The sequence below is a fragment of the Rhinoderma darwinii genome, chromosome 3 (assembly GCF_050947455.1).
Source record: "Rhinoderma darwinii isolate aRhiDar2 chromosome 3, aRhiDar2.hap1, whole genome shotgun sequence".
Taxonomy (NCBI): domain Eukaryota; kingdom Metazoa; phylum Chordata; class Amphibia; order Anura; family Rhinodermatidae; genus Rhinoderma; species Rhinoderma darwinii.
This window is the reverse complement of record NC_134689.1, coordinates 31591706-31614012: the sequence shown is the minus strand read 5'-3', so window position 1 is coordinate 31614012 and position 22307 is coordinate 31591706. Positions and strand designations below refer to the sequence as shown.

The 22307-nt window shown below is 45.0% G+C and overlaps 1 long non-coding RNA gene across 1 annotated transcript in view; it reads left to right on the top strand.

The window, feature by feature from the left end:
- LOC142750940 (uncharacterized) overlaps positions 1-21720 on the top strand; it is a 69777-nt gene extending 48057 nt beyond the window's left edge. Inside the window, exon 4 of the long non-coding RNA XR_012882641.1 lies at positions 21269-21720. This is a non-coding gene — a long non-coding RNA (uncharacterized LOC142750940). The remainder of the gene's footprint in view (positions 1-21268) is intronic.
- Positions 21721-22307: the final 587 nt, after the last annotated feature.

The following is a 22307-nucleotide window of genomic DNA, read 5'->3' as shown; positions in this document are numbered from 1 at the left end:
TAGGAAAGAACTGACGGAACCCATGAACGGAAGGGTGACGCTGATGTGAACACACCGAAAGGATGAAAACGGATCTGTTAAAAATCCAATTGAAATCAAAACAACGAATGCAAACGGATTACATTGACACCAATGATAAAAATTAGCCATCCGTTATTTTAAACTGAGAAAAAGTCTTGTACTCTGTACTTTTATCTCCGTTCAAAAAACGGATGACTAACATAACGGAATTGAACGGACGCTAACGAATGCAATTAAAGATCCCATTGATTTCAATTGGATTTTTAATGGATCTGTTTTTTTCCTCATTCTGATTTAAAAACGTATCCAGGTAAGGCCTCGTGCACACTTGAGTCTTTTTCTTCAGGGTGCTAGCCGTTTTTCTGATGGCTAGCACCCTGACCCATTCATTTCAATGGGGCCATGCACACTTCCGTTTTTTTGACGGTCCCGTTGCTCCGTTCCGACAAAAGTAGAGCATTTCCTACTTTGGTCCGAGATTCCGTGACTGTGAGTCCCATGCAAGTCAATAGGGCCGTCAAAAAAACTGAAGGCACACGGAAAGCATCCGTGTGCCATCCGTGTGTGACGGAACCGTTGCCTAGCAACGGCCGGGCGGCCAGAAGTACATTACAGATATATTACACTAATCGGCAGCCACTTGTCAATCACTGATAGAGAGAAGAGGCTGCTGATAAAAATAAAATAAAAAGCAGTTCATACGTACCCCGGTCGTTGTCTTGGTGACGAGTCCCTCTTCTTCCTCCAGTCCGACCTTTCTGTATGACGCGGCAGTCCATGTGGCCGCTGCAGCCTGTGATGTGGGATGAAGCGTCGTCCCTGGAGGCCGGCCTTCTGACGTCATCCAGACTTGCGTGACTGACACTACAGCCTGTGATTGGCTGCAGCGGTGACATGGGATGAAACGTCATCCCAGGAGGCTGGACAGGAGGAAAATGCAGGGAGTTCTGGGTAAGTATGAACTGATTTTTTTATTTTTTATTTCATTAAAATTGTATTTTGCGAGCGCCGAGCATGATCATTCTTCAGCGCTAGTCACGGTCCAGGGTGCTGAAAGAGTTACCGCCGATCAGTGAAGCCCATTAACTCTTTCAGCACCCTGTACAGTGACTAGCGCTGAACAACCCTGCTCTTTCAGCACCCTGGACAGTACCATGCTTGGCGCTCGGAAACGGAAACACGGAGTGCACACAGAAATCACACGGCCGCTAAACACAGGCACATGGATCCGTCAAAAACGGTCGTGAAAACGGTGATGGAAGTATGCACGAGGCCTAACGGATTAAACAACGCAAGTGTGAACTTAGCCTTAACAGGCAGAACTTTCACTTTCAGGCAGAAGGGGCATACAATAACTGCTAGTTTAGCTCTTTTAAGGGCATTACATAGATGTCGCTACTGAAAGTGCACTCCTCTTATAATAGAATGCAGGATATATAAGACTGAAAATGGCAAACACATAAAATCCTGTAATAGTTATCTAAACCCTATTTAATATAAGCCCATGCCACGAATGTATATAATTAATAAATGGGACATGAGGTTTTACTGCAGCTGCATGTTTTAACTATGAGGAGTATTGGGAATAAAGCAGCTAAATGATCAGGAGCCATGAAATCAATTTTCCACACAGCTTTAGGTTATCCGTCCTGTGCACTTGGCAGATTACAAGGCACAAGCTCAGCTATTCCATGTTACCGAGCACTAATGCTGTATGTATGGAGAAAGGGGTTTGTAGCTGACCCACATGATTATAGCACATCACATGGAATAGTCATTGGATAATAGCATACATATATTGTATATGTCATTGTAGTACACAAGTGAATCTTTTAAGGTAAAAAAACAGAGTAGATACCATAATATCAGCTGTTATTGCAGCCCTGAAGAATGGGGCCCTGTTCAGGTATGAACCATCTCCATGGGTGCTATGAACCAGAGAAAGACTTCTCCCCTCCATAAATAATGCAATGTTAACATTAAACTGACCTGAACACGTGGTGGCATGAAAAAGCACCAGGAGACATCTCTGAGGGCTTTATCAACCATGGACCTCCCTAAATGGAAGCACAATCTTGGGGTAACTGTTGCCTGAAATAAAAAGGAAGTATCCAAGAGGACAGTGGGATGCAAGAAGGAGAGTTGAGGTTATCTTTAACTTAAAGGGAACCTGTCACCAGCATTTCACTTATTGGACTTTACTTATCCCTCACTGGCCGCTGCTATCAAAAGTTCATTACCGTTATCCCCTCTCCTAAACTCCTCCTCTGACTGTAAATAACGGTCATGCAAACATTTTGCGCCTTTTATCGTAATAAGCTGGTGTCCCTTTGTGCACACACACCTGAAGAGGACATCAATGCACAAGCGCGGGATTTTGTGTGCTGGGAGAAGGAGAGGAACTGTCAATCAAAAGTAAGGAGGCGGGGTTAACTCGGAAATACTTGAGGAATGAAGATTTGACTCTTTTCAAATGAAGATTTGACTCTTTTCTGCTCATTAGCATACGGTGTGGGAACACTAAAAAAACAGAATACTAAAGCTACAGAGCCGACTAAGAAGACAATTATGGGTTATATAGAAATGATTTTTCACCCACTAACGCCAGGTATTGCTGGTTTAATAGGTGAAATGCTGGTGAAAGGTTCCCTTTAAAGCTCCTTTCCTCTCATGCATAAGTATACGGGGCACCGGGTGCAATCATCATTATGCTCAAACTTTAATTTCTTCATCAGCAATGGTGGTCAGCTTGAATTTTGTTTTTTGCAATAGGAGGGAATTTAAGAGCCTCAGACCTGGTATATCAATCTTACCATTACTAGGGTGGAGAGAGTTTAGAGGTATCAATATTATTTTAAAATCACAGAACAGACCCACAAAATAAGATGTATCCAGTCTTCTAGTCATATACACAGTTTAGCCAGAAAATTAGGTCAGGTTGACACAACGGATTTCCTTCGGCACGTATTCCGCATCATAATCCGCATGAGAACTTCCAACAAACAGCGTACCATTGATTTTGATATGAAACCGCCCTGTTGTTTATTCGACGCAGAGTTGAATAAGGGGTCATGGATAAAAATCACTTTTTGGCGTTGTTTTTCACGCATATACCTTGCGAAAACCGCATTACATAGCAACACTATGTAATCATTTCTTGGCGTGGTTTTTCACGCATATACCTTGCGAAAACCACATTACATAGCCACTTACATTAGCCTAATTGAATGGGGCTAATCTGTGTTCAAATCCGAGACAGATGGAACTGTATATCTGGGCAGAAATCCGAGGGTCAGCTGGGATTTTTGCCAGAATTTTCTTGCAAATCCAAGTTGGATTTTTCCCCTTTTAAATTCGTTATGTGAACATACCCTTAATCCACTAACAGTTGAATAACATTAATTATCTTGTTACAGTGACACCTGTCAAGGGGGGAATATAATAGACAGCAAGTGAACAGTTCGTTCTTGAAGTTGATGTGTTGGAAGTAGGAAAAATGGGCAAGTGTAAAGAATCTGAGCAAAGGGCCAAATCGTGATGACTAGACGACTGGGTCAGAACATTTCCAAAATGAATGGTCTAATCCGGGGTGTTCCTGGTATGCAGTGATTAGTACCTACTAAAAGTGGTCCTAGGAAGGACAAGGTTCATGGGCGCCCAAAGTGTATTGATGCATGTGGGTAGCGAAGGCTAGTCTGTCTGTACGAACCCACGACACAAATTGCTGAAAAAGTTAAAGCTGACTATGATAGAAACATGCAGACAAGTCACAACGCACAGGGCTTCACAGCTTTGGGGCTGTGTTTTGTGCTGCGTTGTGGCTGTGTAATCGTAGACTGGTCAGAGTTCCAATGCTAACCCCTGTCCATCACCCAAAACCACCTACAATGGGCACAAAAGCATAAGAACTGGACCGTGGTGCAGTGGAAGAAGGTGGCCTGATCTGATGAATCACGTTTTTTATACATCATGAGGACTGCCGGTCCGTTTTCATCACTTATTTAAATAAGGGCTGGCACCAGGATGCACTATGGAAAGAAGGCAAGCCACCAGCGGCTGTGTGATGCTCTGGACAATGTTCTGCTGGTAAACCTTATGTCCTGGGGTGGATGTTACTTTGATACTTACCACCTACCTAAACATTTTTGCAGACCAAGTATACCCTTTCATGGCAGCAGTATTCCCTAATGGCAGTGGCCTCTTACAGCAGGATAATGTACCCTGCCACACTGCAAAAATTATTCAGGAATGACTTAAGGAACATAACTAGAGATGAGCGAACTTATCAAAAGTTCGGTTCGGCTAGTTCGCCGAATTTCACAAAAAAGTTCGGTTCGGACCGAACTAGTTCTGACCGAACCTGTCACTTACGTGCGCCGAGCATGCTACTGTCCGGGGTGCTGATAGAGTTAATGGGCTGCACTAACTCTTTCAGCAACCTTCACAGTACATGCTCGGGGCGCCGAAAATACAATTTAAATGTAATAAAAAAATAAAAATTATACGATCGTACTTACTTTCCTCCTGTCCGGCCTCCAGCGATTACGTTTCATCCCTTTCGCCGCTGCAGCCAATCACAGGCTGTAGTGGCGGTCACGCACGTCAGGATGACGCTTCATCCCACGTGACCGCCTCTGCAGCCAATCACAGGCTGCAGCGGCGACATGGATGAAACGTCATCGCTGGAGGCCGGACAGGAGGAAAGTAAGTATGAACGTATTATTATTATTTTTTGGCATGTATGTATGTATGTATGTTGTCATGTATGTATATCTGTGCATGTATGTTGGCATGTATGTATATATGTGCATGTTTGTATGTATATTTGCATGTATATATTTGCATGTATGTTTGCATGTGTGTATGTTTGCATGTATGTATTTTTGCATGTATGTTGTCATGTATGTATGTATGTTGTCATGTATGTATGTATACATGTGCATGTGTGTATGTATATTTGTATGTATGTATGTATGTTTGCATGAATTTATGTATGTATGTTTGCATGTATGTGTGTTTGCATGTATGTATGTATGTATGTATGCATGTTTGTATGTATATTTGCATGTGTGTATATATATATATACATATATGTATGTATGTATGTTGTCATGTATGTATGTATGTTGTCATGTATGTATATATGTGCATGTATGTTGGCATGTATGTATATATGTGCATGTGTGTATGTATGTATATTTGCATGTATATATTTGCATGTATGTATGTTGTCATGTATGTATGTATATATGTGCATGTATGTTTGCATGTATGTTGGCATGTATGTATACATGTGCATGTTTGTATGTATATTTGCATGTATATATGTTTGCATGTGTGTATGTATGTTTGCATGTATGTATGTTGTCATGTATGTATTTATATATGTGCATGTATGTATGTTTGCATGTTTTTATTTTTGCATGTATGTTTGCATGTATGTTTATATATATATGTGCATGTATGTAATTATGTTTGCATGTATTTATGTTTGCATGTATATTTGTGCATGCTTGTATATATGTATGTATCTTTGCATGTTTGTTTGTATGTATGTATGTTTTCATGTGTGTGTGTGTGTGTGTGTGTGTGTGTGTGTGTATGCATGTATGTATGTTTGCATGTATGTATATTTGCATGTATATATGTGCATGCTTGTATGTATGTTTGTATATATGTATGTATGGCCATGTATGATACTGTCTGCTGGCGCCCTGTATCTAAGTCAACTTCGCGGCAGGCTTCTATACATGGTATAACAGTCAGTATCACACATTAAACTGAAACTAAGCCTACGACATGTTTTATTTCATTTTTTTATTTTTTTTTTACAGGTTTGGTGTTTGGACTACGTCGGTTTCGAGGACTACTTAGATGACGTTTTTTTTTTTCTACAATAAAATGGTTAATGAGGGTTGTGTTGGGGTTGCTTTATTTCAATAAAATATTTTATCTATATCTTTGTCTTTTTCTTTTCAAATTTTATTACTACCACTTTAGTAATGGCCGCTGTCTGAGTGACAACATCCATTACTAAGGCGAGGCTTAGTGTTAGCCGGTGCAAAGGCTAACACTAACCACCATTATTACCCCGGTACCCACCACCACCACCAGGGGTGCCGGGAAGAGCCAGGTACGATCCAGTACCCGACCATCTGTTGTGATGGTCGGGCTCTGGGGCGGCCGCAGGCTGGTATTATGAGGCTGGGAAGGGCCAAAAACAGTGGACCTTCCCACCCTTGTAATGCTAGGCTGCTGCTGCTGTGTTGTATCTGGCTGGTTATAAAAGTGGGGGGGACCCCACGTCATTTTTTTAAATTATTTATTTATTTACATTTTTTTTAAAAAAGACATGGGGTTCCACCCAATTTATCATAACCAGCCACATACAACACAGTGTTATTAGCCTGGGAATGGACAAAACCAGTGGCCCTTCCCACCAATGTAATGCCAGACTGCTGCGGCCTTGTATATGGCTGGTTATTTAAAATGTGGGGCACCCGTCTATTGCTAAATTTGTTAAATTCAAAAAAAAAAAAACGACGTGGGGGTCCCCCCCATTTTTATAACCAGCCCGATACAACACAGCAGCAGCAGCCTAGCATTACAAGGGTGGGAAGGTCCACTGATTTTGGCCCTTCCCAGCCTCATAATACCAGCCTACGGCCGCCCCAGTACCCGACCATCACAACAGATGGTCGGGTACTGGATCGTACCAAGCTCTTCCCGGCACCCCTGGTGGTGGTGGGTACCGGGGTAATAATGGGTGGTTAGTGCTAGCCTCTGCACCGGCTAACACTAAGTACCGCCTTAATAATGGACGCTGTCAATCAGCCAACTACCATTATCTAGGTACTAATAAAGTTTAAAAAAAACCACAAAGACAATTCTTTTTTATTGAAATAAGAAATCCCCAACAAAACCCTCGTTAACCATTTTATTAAAATTTGAAAAAACGTAGATCTACGCAGTAGTCCAACGAATCGAAGATGTAGTCCAATCGGTACATCAAAATCTGCAACAACATAAAAAAAGTTATCAATGTGAACAATAACAATACTTCTACTCACCTACATACATATATACACGCACACACAAACAAACAAGCATACACAGACACACACATATATACACAAACACAACAAGATATACACACACACACACACATAAACAGACAAACACACACACATATACACGAACTCACACATATACAAACAAAAACACACATATCCAAACACACACACACACACAGTTATACACACACATACACGAACACATATACAAACAAAAACACACATACCCAAACACACATATACACAAACACATATACACAAACACACCCATATTTACACACAAACACACACCCATATACACAAACACACATATACAAAAACACACACAAACATCTACACACAAACATATACACAAATACACCCATATATACACAAACATATACACAAACACACCCATATATACACACACATATACACAAACACACATATAAAAACAAAAACAGACAAAGTCACATACCCAAACACACATATATACACAAACACACACATACACAAACACGGTTTCTTTTAAATGCTGCTGGGGAACCCGCTCGATCCACTATATAAGGCTGCGCTACAGTGCAGCATTTAAAAGAAACAGGATCCTGACCTGTCCATAGAGTTTAAGGCAGCACAGAGTATTTCAGGAGATGAGCGTGCAGATTCAGTGCTGCTGTGAACTCTGCTCTTACCATTACGTAGCTCTCAGTCTGTTACCTCTCCTCCACTCCTGTCCTCCAGAACACCTTCACATGATTGGCAAGTCACCACGTAATGGTAAGAGCAGAGTTCACAGCAGCACAGAGTATTTCAGGAGATGAGCGTGCGGATCTTGTGCGGGGTGGTGACTTGCCAATCATGTGAAGGTGTTATTGAGGACAGGAGTGGAGGAGAGGTAACAGACTGAGCTACGTAATGGTAAGAGCAGAGTTCACAGCAGCACGGAATCTGCACGCTCCTCTCCTGAAATACTCTGTGCTGCTGTGAACTCTGTTCTTACCATTACGTAGCTCAGTCTGTTACACCTCCTCCACTCCTGTCCTCTATAACACGTTCACATGATTGGCAAGTCACCACCACGCACAAGATCCGCACGCTCATCTCCTGAAATACTCTGTGCTGCTGTGAACTCTGCTCTTACCATTACGTGGTGACTTGCCAATCATGTGAAGGTGTTCTTGAGGACAGGAGTGGAGGAGAGGTAACAGACTGAGAGCTACGTAATGGTAAGAGCAGAGTTCACAGCAGCACTGAATCTGCACGCTCATCTCCTGAAATACTCTGTGCTGCCTTAAACTCTGTGGACAGGTCAGGATCCTGTTTCTTTTAAATGCTGCACTGTAGCGTAGCCTTATATAGTGGATCGAGCGGGTTACCCAGCAGCATTTAAAAGAAACAGTATCCTGACCTGTCCACAGAGTTTAAGGCAGCACAGAGTATTTCAGGAGAGGAGCACGGGCAGCCGTTCGTTTTTCCGAGCCGTGCTCCCATTATGCACACGACCGTAAAAACACCCGTTATTGCGGGTCGTAATTACGACCCGCAATAACGGGCTCATAGACTTCTGTTACCCACGGGTACCTTTCCGTTTTCTCACGGGAAGGTGCCCGTGCCGTTAAAAAAAATAGAACATGTTCTATTTTTCTATTTTACGGGCCATGCTGCTATAATTATAATGTCAGCACGGTTCGCAAAAGCGTCCGGCTGCCCGTGGCCGGCCGGCCGTGCTCGTAGTTACGAGTCGTAATTACGAGCACGGCCCGTAAAATAAAAAAATAGAACATGTTCTATCTTTTTAACGGCACGGGCACCTTCCCGTGAGAAAACGGGAAGGTACCCGTGGCTAACAGAAGTCTATGGGCCCGCTATTTCGGGTCGTAATTACGACCCGTGATAACGGGTGTTTTTATGGTCGTGTGCATGAGGCCCCGTAATGACGGGTGGCTACATGTGTGCACCCGTCATTACGGCAGCGTTGCTAGGCGACGTCAGTAAGGGTATGTGCACACACACTAATTACGTCCGTAATTGACGGACGTATTTCGGCCGCAAGTACCGGACCGAACACACTGCAGGGAGCCGGGCTCCTAGCATCATATTTATGTACGATGCTAGGAGTCCCTGCCTCTCCGTGGAACTACTGTCCCGTACTGAAAACATGATTACAGTACGGGACAGTTGTCCTGCAGAGAGGCAGGGACCCCTAGCATCGTACATAACTATGATGCTAGGAGCCCGGCTCCCTGCACTGTGTTCGGTCCGGTACTTGCGGCCGAAATACGTCCGTCAATTACGGACGTAATTAGTGTGTGTGCACATACCCTAAATAGTCACTGTCCAGGGTGCTGAAAGAGTTAACTGATCGGCAGTAACTGATTCAGTACCCTGGACAGTGACTACCGATCACAGTACCTGTAAAAAAAAAGACGTTCATACTTACCGGGAACTTTCTGCTTCCTCCAGTCCGGTCTCCTGGCCGTTGCCTTGGTGACGCGTCCCTCTCGACATCCGGCCCGACATTCCATTATGACGATGCAGCCCATGTGAGCGCTGCAGCCAATCACAGGCTGCCGCGGCCTCTGCAGCCAATCACAGGCTGCAGAGGCCTCTGCAGCCAATCACAGGCTGCCGCGTCAGAAAAGGTCGGACTGGAGGAAGAAGAGGGACTCGTCACCAAGACAACGACCGGGTACGTATTAAATGCTTTTTATTTTATTTTTAATCAGCAGCCTCTTTTCTCTATCAGTAATTGATAGAGATAAGTGGCTGCCGATTTGTATAATGTTTTTGACCGGGTTCGGTCAAAACGGGTTCGGCCGAACCCGGTGAAGTTCGGATTCGCTGCGAACCGAACTTTTCCGGAAGTTCGGACCGAAACCGGGTTCGGTTGTCCCGGTTCGCTCATCTCTAAACATAACAAATAGTTCAAGGTGTTGACTTGGCCTCCAAATTCTCCAGACCTCTATCTGATTGAGCATCAACAGGATATGCTGGAAACATAAGTCCGATCCATGGAAGCCCCACCTCGCAACTTACAGGACCTAAAGGATGTCCTGCTATCGGATTGGTGCCACATAAGACGGGACACCTTCAGAGGTCTTGTGGAGTCCATGCCTCAACAGATGAGAGCTGGTGGGGACCTACACAATATTAGGGAGGTGGGTTTAGTGTTATGGGTGAGTGGTGTTTACCCCCTTCCCATAATGACAAGCTTCAGTGGCAGGTGGTAAACAGGTTGTAGTCTCTGCCCAACTGGCCCTCTGCCACATAAGAGGACACCAGTACTTCAAATACTATATAATAATTGGGGTGGGGGAGCTATAACAGCTTTTGTATTGGGGTCCAGGAGCTTCAAAGTTGGTTCAGACCCCTCTATCTGAAACAAGTAGCCACGTCTCAACAGAACTTAAATGTGTGTGTAATTCAGATGACAAATTATAAAGACAAAAGATTTAATGGACCGGGAATGTGAGCTTGGCAGTCAACTCCAAATCTGCCAGCATGATCACAGTTTGGGGCTTCACACACAAAATTATCATGGGGCTAGTGAGAATAGGCTACCACCCAAAAACATCTAGCTAACAACAGTCCTGTGGTGCGGAACAGACTGTTCATGAAAGAGGCCAACAGAGCCTGACATGTCTCTTCCAAAGTAATAAAAGAGGTACAGCTACAACAGAGGTGGCCAGAGATGTACTTAAAAAGGACAATTCCTTGTATCTTATCAATGGTGGATATGACTATGGATCCAACAGAGGTCCAGGCCAAGGTGCCATAATCCATTGTCTATATCGACCTCTTCATAAAAGTTTGAAACCTTTGCAGAATAAAGAATGATCTTTTCCAATGTATACTGGATTAAACAGTATTTCTTACTAAAAAAAAAAATGCTATTTAGCCATCTCTGTTGTAGAAAATTATGGGAAAGAAGGGAAAGAACCTATATGGTCACTATTACATATCCAACAGCATACTTGCCAACTGTCCCGAATTTGCTGGGACTGTCCCGAAGTTACAGAGACAGTCCTGGGAAATTACTGTCCCGGGACTTGTCCCGGCAACTGCTACAGTCAATCGTATCTGCATCCTCAGGACGTGGATACAATTGAATACTATGGCAGAGCAGGAAACTATCCGGTTCCTGCTCTGCCATTCACTCCTTCTGGAGCGAAATCCCCTGTCAAAGTGTTGCAGAGGCACTGGCCGGGCATTCCGCTACAGGAGGAGCCACTGATGTCACTGCCCTTATATGGACAGTGTAGTCAGAGCTCTCTCTATGAGCGGAATTCCCGGCCAGGGCTTCAGCAACGCTTTGGCCGGGGATTCTGGCGCTCCAGGAGCCACTGACTTCATTATCCATATAGGGACAGTGACGTCTTCAGTGGCTCCTAATATGAGCGGAATCCCTGGCCAGGTGTCGGCAATCCTAGTGCTGGTGATTCCGCTGCAGGAGGTGCCCCTGACGTCACTGCCCTTATATGGACAGTGAAGTCAGGGCTTTCTCTATGAGCGGAATTCCCGGCCAGGGCATCAGCAATGCTTTGGCCGGGGATTCCAGTGCTCCAGGAGTTGCCCATGACTTCACTGTCCATATAAGGCATTAATGCAAGTCAATGAGACTCACATGCAGGCTCTCATAGACATGTATTGAGTCAAAGACTTGCAAAAAAAAAAGAAATGCATTAAAGATGCACTCCGGTGATTTATTTTTTCCGACCTCCCGTTTTAACATGTAGAAAATGTAGTGTAATTGTAAAGGATCTGCCAGGCACAGCTTCGGGGTTAACTCCCAGAACTAATCAGTCAGCACCTGAGAATACATCCCTGAGACTGACTCCTGCTTCCACCATTCAGGCTGGCAGGCTTAGGAGTGGGAGAACCTATCGTAACCTGGCCAGACTCAGCTAGCTCCCGCCCTCGGTCTATTTAAGCCTGCACTTCCTGTCCCTCGGTGCTTGTGATTCTTTCCTTGTGGTTTCCTGGCCCAGCTACAGCTCCTGCTATTTGTGATCCTGCTCCATACAGACCCTGGCTTACCGACTACTCTTCTGCTTTTCGTTTTGTACCTCGCACACTCCTGGCTTGACTCGGCTCGTTCACCACTCTGGTTGCTCACGGTGTTGCCGTGGGCAACGACCCCTTTTTCTTGCTTGTGTTCCTTTGTATGTTTGTCGTGTTTGTCGTGCACTTACTGAGCGAAGGGACCGCCGCCCAGTTGTACCCCGTCGCCTAGGGCGGGTCGTTGCAAGTAGGCAGGGACAGAGTGGCGGGTAGATTAGGGCTCACTTGTCCGTCTCCCTACCCCCTGCCATTACATAATCACAAGCCCATACCTAGTCTACCCCTGGTCCCTGACACCACTATGGATCCCCGTGAGACCCTGGCTCAGCAAATGCAGGGTCTCTCCCTACAGGCCCTGGCTCAGAGGGTCAACCAGCCTGATGCTACCCTGGTAGTTCCCCTCACCGCACCTCTTGAACCCCACCTCAAGTTGCCCGACCGGTTCTCAGGGGACCGGAGGGCTTTTCTCTCCTTTCGGGAGAGTTGTAGGCTTTACTTTAGTTTAAAGCCTCATTCCTCAGGTTCTGAGAGCCAGCGGGTGGGTATAAATATGTCCCGGCTCCAGGAAGGGCCCCAAGAGTGGGCCTTCTCCTTGGCTCCTGACGCCCCTGAACTTTCCTCCGTTGATTGTTTCTTTTCTGCTCTCGGACTTATTTATGACGAGACTGACAGGACTGCCTTTGCCGAGAGTCAGCTGGTGACCTTACGTCAGGGTAAGAGACCTGTTGAGGAGTATTGCTCTGACTTTCGGAAGTGGTGCGTAGCTTCTCGGTGGAATGACCCTGCCTTAAGGTGCCAGTTTAGGTTGGGTCTGTCGAATGCCCTGAAAGACCTGCTAGTTAGCTATCCCTCTTCTGACTCCCTAGACCAGGTTATGGCTTTAGCGGTACGACTTGACCGACGTCTCAGGGAACGACAACGTGAACGTTTATGTGTTTTCTCCTCCGACTCCCCCATGATGCCTCCCGAAGCTCCGTTGCTTCGTTCCTCCCCGAAAGATTCAGAGATACCTATGCAACTCGGGGCCTCCGTGTCCCCCCAACAACGTAGAGAATTCCGCAGGAAGAATGGTCTCTGCTTCTACTGTGGGGACGACAAGCATCAAGTGAACAACTGTCCTAAGCGTAAGATTGCAGCCAGAGAACTTCCGCGTCTAAGTGATCATCGGGGAGGTCACTTGGGCGCACAGGTATTTCCCGTAAATATGAAACGTACTAAGATCTTGCTTCCCTTTCAGGTCTCTTTTGGTGGTAGGTCTGCTACCGGCAGTGCCTTCGTGGATTCAGGGTCCTCTACTAATATCATGTCTGTGGAATTTGCTATGTCCCTTGCTATGCCTCTGATTGATTTGCCTAAACCTGTCCCGGTAGTGGGTATCGACTCCACTCCTCTTGCTAATGGTTATTTTACACAGCATACCCCTGTTTTTGAACTCCTTGTTGGCTCCATGCATTTGGAGCAATGCTCTGTACTGTTGATGCAGGGATTATCGTACGATTTGGTTCTAGGTCTTCCCTGGTTGCAGTTGCATAATCCCACGTTTGACTGGAATACTGGGGAGCTAACCAAATGGGGTAATGAATGTTGTACGTCATGTTTTTCTGTTAATTCTATTTCTCCCCCTAAGGAGGCGAATACGCTACCCGAGTTTGTTCAGGACTTCGCTGATGTTTTCTCTAAGGAGGCCTCCGAAGTGTTACCTCCTCATAGAGAATACGATTGCGCTATCGAATTGGTACCAGGAGCTAAGCTTCCTAAGGGTAGGATATTTAATCTTTCTTGTCCCGAACGTGAAGCTATGAGAGTGTATATCCAGGAATCCCTGGCCAAGGGTTACATTCGTCCCTCTTCTTCTCCGGTAGGTGCTGGCTTCTTCTTCGTGGGGAAGAAGGATGGTGGTCTTAGGCCATGCATTGACTACCGTAGCCTGAATAAGGTCACGGTAAGGAACCAGTATCCCCTTCCTTTGATTCCTGATCTCTTTAATCAGGTTCAGGGGGCCCAATGGTTTTCTAAATTGGATCTACGGGGGGCGTATAACCTTATTCGCATCAAAGAGGGGGATGAGTGGAAGACTGCGTTTAACACGCCTGAAGGCCATTTCGAATACCTCGTCATGCCCTTTGGGTTGTGTAATGCCCCTGCGGTCTTCCAGAATTTCATAAATGAGATTTTGAGAAATTACCTGGGGGTTTTTCTGGTAGTGTACCTTGATGACATACTGGTGTTTTCCAAGGACTGGTCCTCCCACATTGAGCATGTCAGGAAGGTGCTCCAGGTCCTTCGGGAAAACAAACTGTTTGCCAAAACCGAAAAATGTGTGTTTGGGGTACAGGAGATTCCATTTTTGGGTCCAACCTGCCTCCCTGAAGGCGTTACAGTGTTTTTTGGGGTTCGCTAATTATTACAGGAGATTTATTGCTAACTTCTCGGTCATCGCTAAGCCCCTTACGGACCTCACTCGCAAAGGTGCTGATCTCCTCCACTGGCCTCCTGAGGCTGTCCAGGCTTTTGAGGTCCTTAAGAAGTGCTTTGTCTCGGCCCCGGTGCTGGTTCAGCCCAACCAAATGGAGCCATTTATCGTGGAAGTTGACGCATCTGAGGTGGGAGTGGGGGCTGTCTTGTCCCAGGGTACCAGGTCCCTCACCCGCTAGAGAGGACTAGACAACAAGATAAGGAGATCCTTTCGTTACAAAACATCAGTGTAAATAAAAAGGCCCGATTAATGTCAAATCACATTTCTGATAATAAAAGTGAAAAACTGACAGGCAAGTTAAAGTGTATGTTCACAAATGCCAGAAGTCTAGCAAGCAAAATGGGGGAGCTGGAGGCCTTGATACTGGAAGAAAATATAGATATAGTTGGTGTTGCTGAAACATGGCTGGACTCTTCACATGACTGGGCTGTAAATCTACAGGGTTTTACACTTTTTCGGAAAGACAGGACAAATAGGAAAGGCGGTGGTGTATGTCTGTATGTGAGAAATGATATGAAGGCGAGTGTGAAAGAGACAATAGTGGGTGAATACTGTGAGGAGGTTGAAACCTTGTGGGTGGAACTAGAAAGGGAGGTAAACACTGAAAAAATTACTTTTGGTGTAATCTATAGACCCCCCAATATAACTGAGGAGATGGAAGTTCAGCTATATAAACAGATGGAGCGGGCTGCACAGGCGGGTACTGTAGTGATAATGGGAGATTTTAATTTCCGGGATATTAATTGGTGTCATGGTTCGGCTTCAACTGCAAAGGGGAGACATTTCCTCAACCTGTTGCAGGAAAATTTTATGGGCCAGTTTGTGGAAGACCCGACTAGAGGTGAAGCTCTGTTGGATCTGGTCATTTCTAATAATGCAGATCTTGTTGGGAATGTCAATGTTCGTGAAAACCTCGGTAACAGTGATCATAATATAGTTACATTTTACCTATACTGTAAAAAACAAACGCAGGCTGGGAGGGCAAAAACATTTAATTTTAAGAAAGCCAATTTCCCCAGGATGAGGGCTGCAATTCAGGATATAGACTGGGAAGAACTAATGTAAAATAATGGGACAAATGATAAATGGGAGATTTTCAAATCTACTTTGAGTTATTATAGTGCAAAATTTATTCCTACAGGTAACAAGTATAAACGACTCAAATTAAACCCCACATGGCTTACACCTTCTGTGAAAGGGGCAATACATGACAAAAAAAGGGCATTTAAAAAATACAAATCTGAGGGTACAGCTGTAGCCTTTGTAAAATATAAGGAGCTTAATAAAATCTGTAAAAATGTAATAAAATTAGCAAAAATACAAAATGAAAGGCAGGTGGCCAAGGATAGTAAAACAAATCCCAAAAAATTCTTCAAGCATATAAATGCAAAAAAGCCCAGGTCTGAACATGTAGGACCCCTATATAATGGTAATGGGGAGTGGATCACAGGGGATCAAGAGAAGGCAGAGTTACTAAATGGGTTCTTTAGCTCTGTATATACAACTGAAGAAGGAGCAGCTGATGTAGCCGCTGCCAGTGCTGTTAATATATCAGTTGATATACTGAATTGGATGAATGTAGAGATGGTCCAAGCTAAATTAAATAAAATAAATGTGCACAAGGCCCCGGGACCAGATGGGTTACACCCTAGAATTCTTAAAGAGCTTAGTTCAGTTATTTCTGTCCCCCTTTTCATAATATTCAGAGAATCTCTAGTGACTGGTATAGTGCCAAGGGACTGGCGCAGGGCAAATGTGGTGCCTATTTTCAAAAAGGGCTCTAGGTCTTCCCCGGGTAATTATAGACCAGTAAGCTTAACATCAATTGTGGGGAAAATGTTTGAGGGGCTATTGAGGGACTATATACAGGATTATGTGACAAAAAATAGTATTATAAGTGACAGCCAGCACGGTTTTACTAAGGACAGAAGTTGTCAAACTAACCTAATCTGTTTTTATGAAGAGGTGAGCAGAAGTCTAGACAGAGGGGCCGCTGTGGATTTAGTGTTTTTGGACTTTGCAAAGGCATTTGACACTGTCCCCCATAGACGCCTAATGGGTAAATTAAGGACTATAGGTTTAGAAAGTATAGTTTGTAATTGGATTGAGAATTGGCTCAAGGACCATATCCAGAGAGTTGTGGTCAATGATTCCTACTCTGAATGGTCCCCAGTTATAAGTGGTGTACCCCAGGGTTCAGTGCTGGGACCCCTATTATTCAACTTATTTATTAATGATATAGAGGATGGGATTAATAGCACTATTTCTATTTTTGCAGATGACACCAAGCTATGTAATATAGTTCAGACTATGGAAGATGTTCATGAATTACAGGCAGATTTAAACAAACTAAGTGTTTGGGCGTCCACTTGGCAGATGAAGTTTAATGTAGATAAATGTAAAGTTATGCATCTGGGTACCAACAACCTGCATGCATCATATGTCCTAGGGGGAGCTACACTGGCGGATTCACTTGTTGAGAAGGATCTGGGTGTACTTGTAAATCATAAACTCAATAACAGCATGCAGTGTCAATCAGCTGCTTCAAAGGCCAGCAGGATATTGTCGTGTATTAAAAGAGGCATGGACTCGCGGGACAGGGATGTAATATTACCACTTTACAAAGCATTAGTGAGGCCTCATCTAGAATATGCAGTCCAGTTCTGGGCTCCAGTTCATAGAAAGGATGCCCTGGAGTTGGAAAAAATACAAAGAGCAACGAAGCTAATTAGGGGCATGGAGAATTTAAGATATGAGGAAAGATTGAAAGAATTAAACCTATTTAGCCTTGAAAAAAGACGACTAAGGGGGGACATGATTAACTTATATAAATATATTAATGGCACATACAAAAAATATGGTGAAATCCTGTTCCATGTAAAACCCCCTCAAAAAACAAGGGGGCACTCCCTCCGTCTGGAGAAAAAAAGGTTCAAGCTGCAGAGGCGACAAGGCTTCTTTACAGTGAGAACGGTGAATTTATGGAATAGCCTACCGCAGGAGCTGGTCACAGCAGGGACAGTAGATGGCTTTAAAAAAAGGTTAGATAATTTCCTAGAACAAAAAAATATTAGCTCCTATGTGTGGAAATTTTTCCTTCTCTTTTGCCTTCCCTTGGTTGAACTTGATGGACATGTGTCTTTTTTCAGCCGTACTAACTATGTAACTATGTAACCCATCTCCGCCCCTGTGCCTACTTCTCCAGGAAGTTTTCGCCAACTGAAAGTAACTATGATATTGGCAACCGCGAACTCTTTGCCATTAAATGGGCATTTGAAGAGTGGCGCCACTTCCTGGAGGGGGCTAGGCACCAGGTAACGGTCCTTACTGACCACAAGAATCTGGTTTTCCTAGAATCTGCCCGGAGGCTAAACCCGAGACAAGCTCGATGGGCGTTATTTTTTACCAGATTCAATTTTTTGGTTACCTATAGGGCTGGGTCTAAAAATATTAAGGCTGATGCACTGTCGCGTAGCTTCATGGCCAGCCCTCCTTCGGAGGAAGATCCTGCTTGTATTTTGCCTCCAGGTATAATCATTTCCTCGATCGATTCTGATTTAGTCTCTGATATTGCTGCTGATCAAGGTGCAGCTCCCGGGAACCTTCCTGAGAACAAGCTGTTTGTTCCCCTGCAATTCCGGCTAAGGGTACTTAGGGAAAATCATGACTCCGCACTATCTGGCCATCCAGGCATCCTGGGTACCAAACACCTCATTACCAGAAATTATTGGTGGCCTGGGTTGCCTAAAGACGTTAAGGCCTACGTCGCTGCTTGTGAGGTTTGTGCTAGGTCCAAGACTCCCAGGTCCCGACCAGCGGGCTTACTGCGTTCGTTGCCCATTCCCCAGAGACCTTGGACACATATCTCCATGGATTTTATCACCGATTTGCCTCCATCCCAAGGCAAGTCGGTGGTGTGGGTGGTGGTGGACCGCTTCAGTAAGATGTGCCACTTTGTGCCCCTCAAGAAACTACCCAACGCCAAAACATTGGCTACCTTGTTTGTCAAACACATCCTGCGTCTCCATGGGGTCCCTGTCAATATTGTTTCGGACAGAGGGGTACAATTTGTTTCATTGTTTTGGAGAGCCTTCTGTATGAAGTTGGGGATTGATCTGTCCTTCTCCTCTGCCTTCCATCCTGAAACCAACGGCCAAACGGAGAGGACTAATCAATCTCTAGAACAATACTTAAGGTGTTTTGTCTCTGACTGTCAATTTGATTGGGTCTCTTTCATTCCCCTCGCCGAATTTTCCCTTAATAACCGGGTCAGTAACTCGTCAGGGGTCTCTCCTTTTTTTTGTAATTTTGGGTTTAATCCACGGTTCTCCTCCGTTTCACCTGGTAGTTCCAACAATCCCGAGGTAGAGGTCGTTCATCGGGAACTGTGCACAGTCTGGGCCCAGGTTCAGAAAAACCTAGAGGTGTCCCAGAGCGTACAAAAAACTCAGGCTGATAAAAAACGTTCTGCTAACCCCCTGTTTATGGTCGGGGATCTGGTGTGGTTGTCGTCTAGGAACTTGCGTCTCAAGGTTCCGTCCAAGAAGTTTGCTCCCCGGTTTATTGGGCCGTATAAGGTCATTGAGGTCCTCAATCCTGTCTCCTTCCGGCTGGAGTTACCCCCGTCTTTCCGGATACACGACGTGTTTCATGCCTCCCTCCTCAAACGCTGCTCCCCGTCCTTGGCTCCCTCGAGGAGACCTCCTGTTCCCATCCTCACCCCTGAGGGGGTGGAATTCGAGGTGGCCAGGATTGTGGACAGCAAGATGGTCCAAGGCTCCCTCCAGTACCTGGTCCATTGGAGAGGATACGGGCCCGAGGAGAGGACTTGGGTACCCGCCCGGGATGTTCACGCTGGGGTATTGGTCAGGAGGTTCCACCTGCGTTTCCCCAGTAAGCCAGGTCCACTTAGAAAGGGTCCGGTGGCCCCTCATAAAAGGGGGGGTACTGTAAAGGATCTGCCAGGCACAGCTTCGGGGTTAACTCCCAGAACTAATCAGTCAGCACCTGAGAATACATCCCTGAGACTGACTCCTGCTTCCACCATTCAGGCTGGCAGGCTTAGGAGTGGGAGAACCTATCGTAACCTGGCCAGACTCAGCTAGCTCCCGCCCTCGGTCTATTTAAGCCTGCACTTCCTGTCCCTCGGTGCTTGTGATTCTTTCCTTGTGGTTTCCTGGCCCAGCTACAGCTCCTGCTATTTTTGATCCTGCTCCATACAGACCCTCGCTTACCGACTACTCTTCTGCTTTTCGTTTTGTACCTCGCACACTCCTGGCTTGACTCGGCTCGTTCACCACTCTGGTTGCTCACGGTGTTGCCGTGGGCAACGACCCCTTTTTCTTGCTTGTGTTCCTTTGTATGTTTGTCGTGCACTTACTGAGCGCAGGGACCGCCGCCCAGTTGTACCCCGTCGCCTAGGGCGGGTCGTTGCAAGTAGGCAGGGACAGAGTGGCGGGTAGATTAGGGCTCACTTGTCCGTCTCCCTACCCCCTGCCATTACAGTAATGTTGTGTATTGATTTACCTGGTTCCCTATTTTACCTGTACCTGCTCTGTTCCGGGCCGCACGTTGTCACATGATTTTCATTCTGACTCCCTGTATTCCACAGCGTCTGCTGTAGAAACTGGAAGTCATACTCTTATGCCAGTTGCACACGACCGATATGCCTATCGGGCCGTTTTTACCGGCCCCCGATAGTCTCAACCGACCTATTCACTTTAGCGGGTGAATCGGGTCCGTGAAAAAAATTCTCTGATCTGCGCAAAGATAGGACATGTTCTATCTTTTTACGGATCACTGACGGGACTCGGCCGACGTGCACGAATGATGCATTAATGCAAGTCAATGGGACTCACAAGGAGGCTCTCATAGACTTGCATTGAGTCACTGACTTCCAGTCCCTACAGAAAAACGCTATGGGATAGGCCAGCTTCACACAGGTGTTTATGGGACAGAATTTCAGTGGAGAGGCAGGAACTACTAGCATCATAGATAACTATGATGCTAGGAGCCCGTCTCCCTGAACGGCGTTCGGTCCGAGAAATACAGCCGACATACGGACCGTATTTTATGGACCGAATATGCCCGTGTGAAGCCAGCCATACTGGTAGTCAGAATGAAGATCATGTGACCCCCGGGCAACCTGGAATGGAGAGGCTACTGGTATAAAAAGAGAACCAGGTAAGTCACGTTAAAGGGGTTTTCCAGTGAGAAGAAATTAATGGCACCCCTGCCCTGCCGATCAGCTGTTTTGAAGGGGCTGTTTTGCTTTACTGCTCTGTACTGTAAAGTGCAGACACACTTGCAGCGACTGTTCACAATATTACAGCCTTTTCCGATTCAAGTGAATGGGAGAAGGCTGTAATGCAGTGAATCGCCACTACAAGTGTGTCGGCATTTCACAGTATGGAACCGCGACAGGAATGAAGGAGAAGCAGTGCTCACACAAGTGGCGCGGCCACTTCAAAACAGCTGATTGGTGGGCATTCCATGAGTCAAACCCCCACCGATGAAATATTAATGACCTATCCTGAGGATAAACAATCAATTTCTTTCTCACTGAAAAACCCCTTTAATATGAGGGTCGGAAAAAAATAATTCATGGGAGTGCTTCTTTAAGAGAGTCTTTAACAACTCATGTATATTTTTATTTTAGGGGCAAATGCTCGTTGAAGTCGATCACCCACTTCACCTTCAAAGTCTTTACACGTTTATAAGTGAAAACAAATGCTATGGAATTTGGGATCCTGCCAGCTGCATTGTCCACTAGAAATACAGGATTCATTTGCTTGCAGAACTGAATATGCGGAAAATGCTGATTCCCAGGTGGTTATGTATGTGCAACTATGTTAAATTTAGTCTGCAAAAAGAAAACTGCCAACGCTGAAACATTAGAGGACTTACAATAACAAAGGGAGAAAAGTACAATTGGTTTTGCAGTGTTTAGTGTTTGTGTGGAAATTATTTTATTATATTTATTTCAAAAGAAAAATTATGTGCAGCATCCAGCAGATCGCTAAAGTTTTTATTGATTGATGACACACACCACAGACATAAAAATCTCTGACAGCCTAAAGCCTCATGCACATTTCCGTCGGCTGTTGTTGTACGGCCGCTAATGACGGTTCCGTCAAACACGGGCTGCACGTGGATGGCTTCCGTGTGCAGTCCATTGTTTCACGGACCAAATTCAATGAAAAGACCGAGACTGTTCCGTCAAAAAACAGGCAGGAGTAGTACCTTCACTACTTTTGACGGAACTGCCGCACGTTTCCCTTAAAACAACGGAAGTGTGCATGGCACCATTGAAATGAATGAGTCAGGGTGCTATCAGTTGAAAAAACTGATAGCACCCTGACAAAAAAAACTGAAGTGGGCATGAGGCCTTAAAGGGGTTTAAACATTTTAGTAAATATTGGTCACATAACATTCAACTAGATATGTTGTGAATACTTATATTATACCATGTCAAAATTGGGTAGCCTATATAATGGGCGACACCTGAAGGGGGAGCTATGTTTGTTTATATTCTGTACATAACGTCAATGGCTTCTTTATGGACAAGATACCCATACAGAATTATATTGATCAGCAGCAAGACAGGGATGTAGGCATTCAGTATGCTAAGCTCCTATCGGGGAATACCTACGTAATGTGGCATTTGATAGAGCATGCCACAATTATGTTCTGTATGC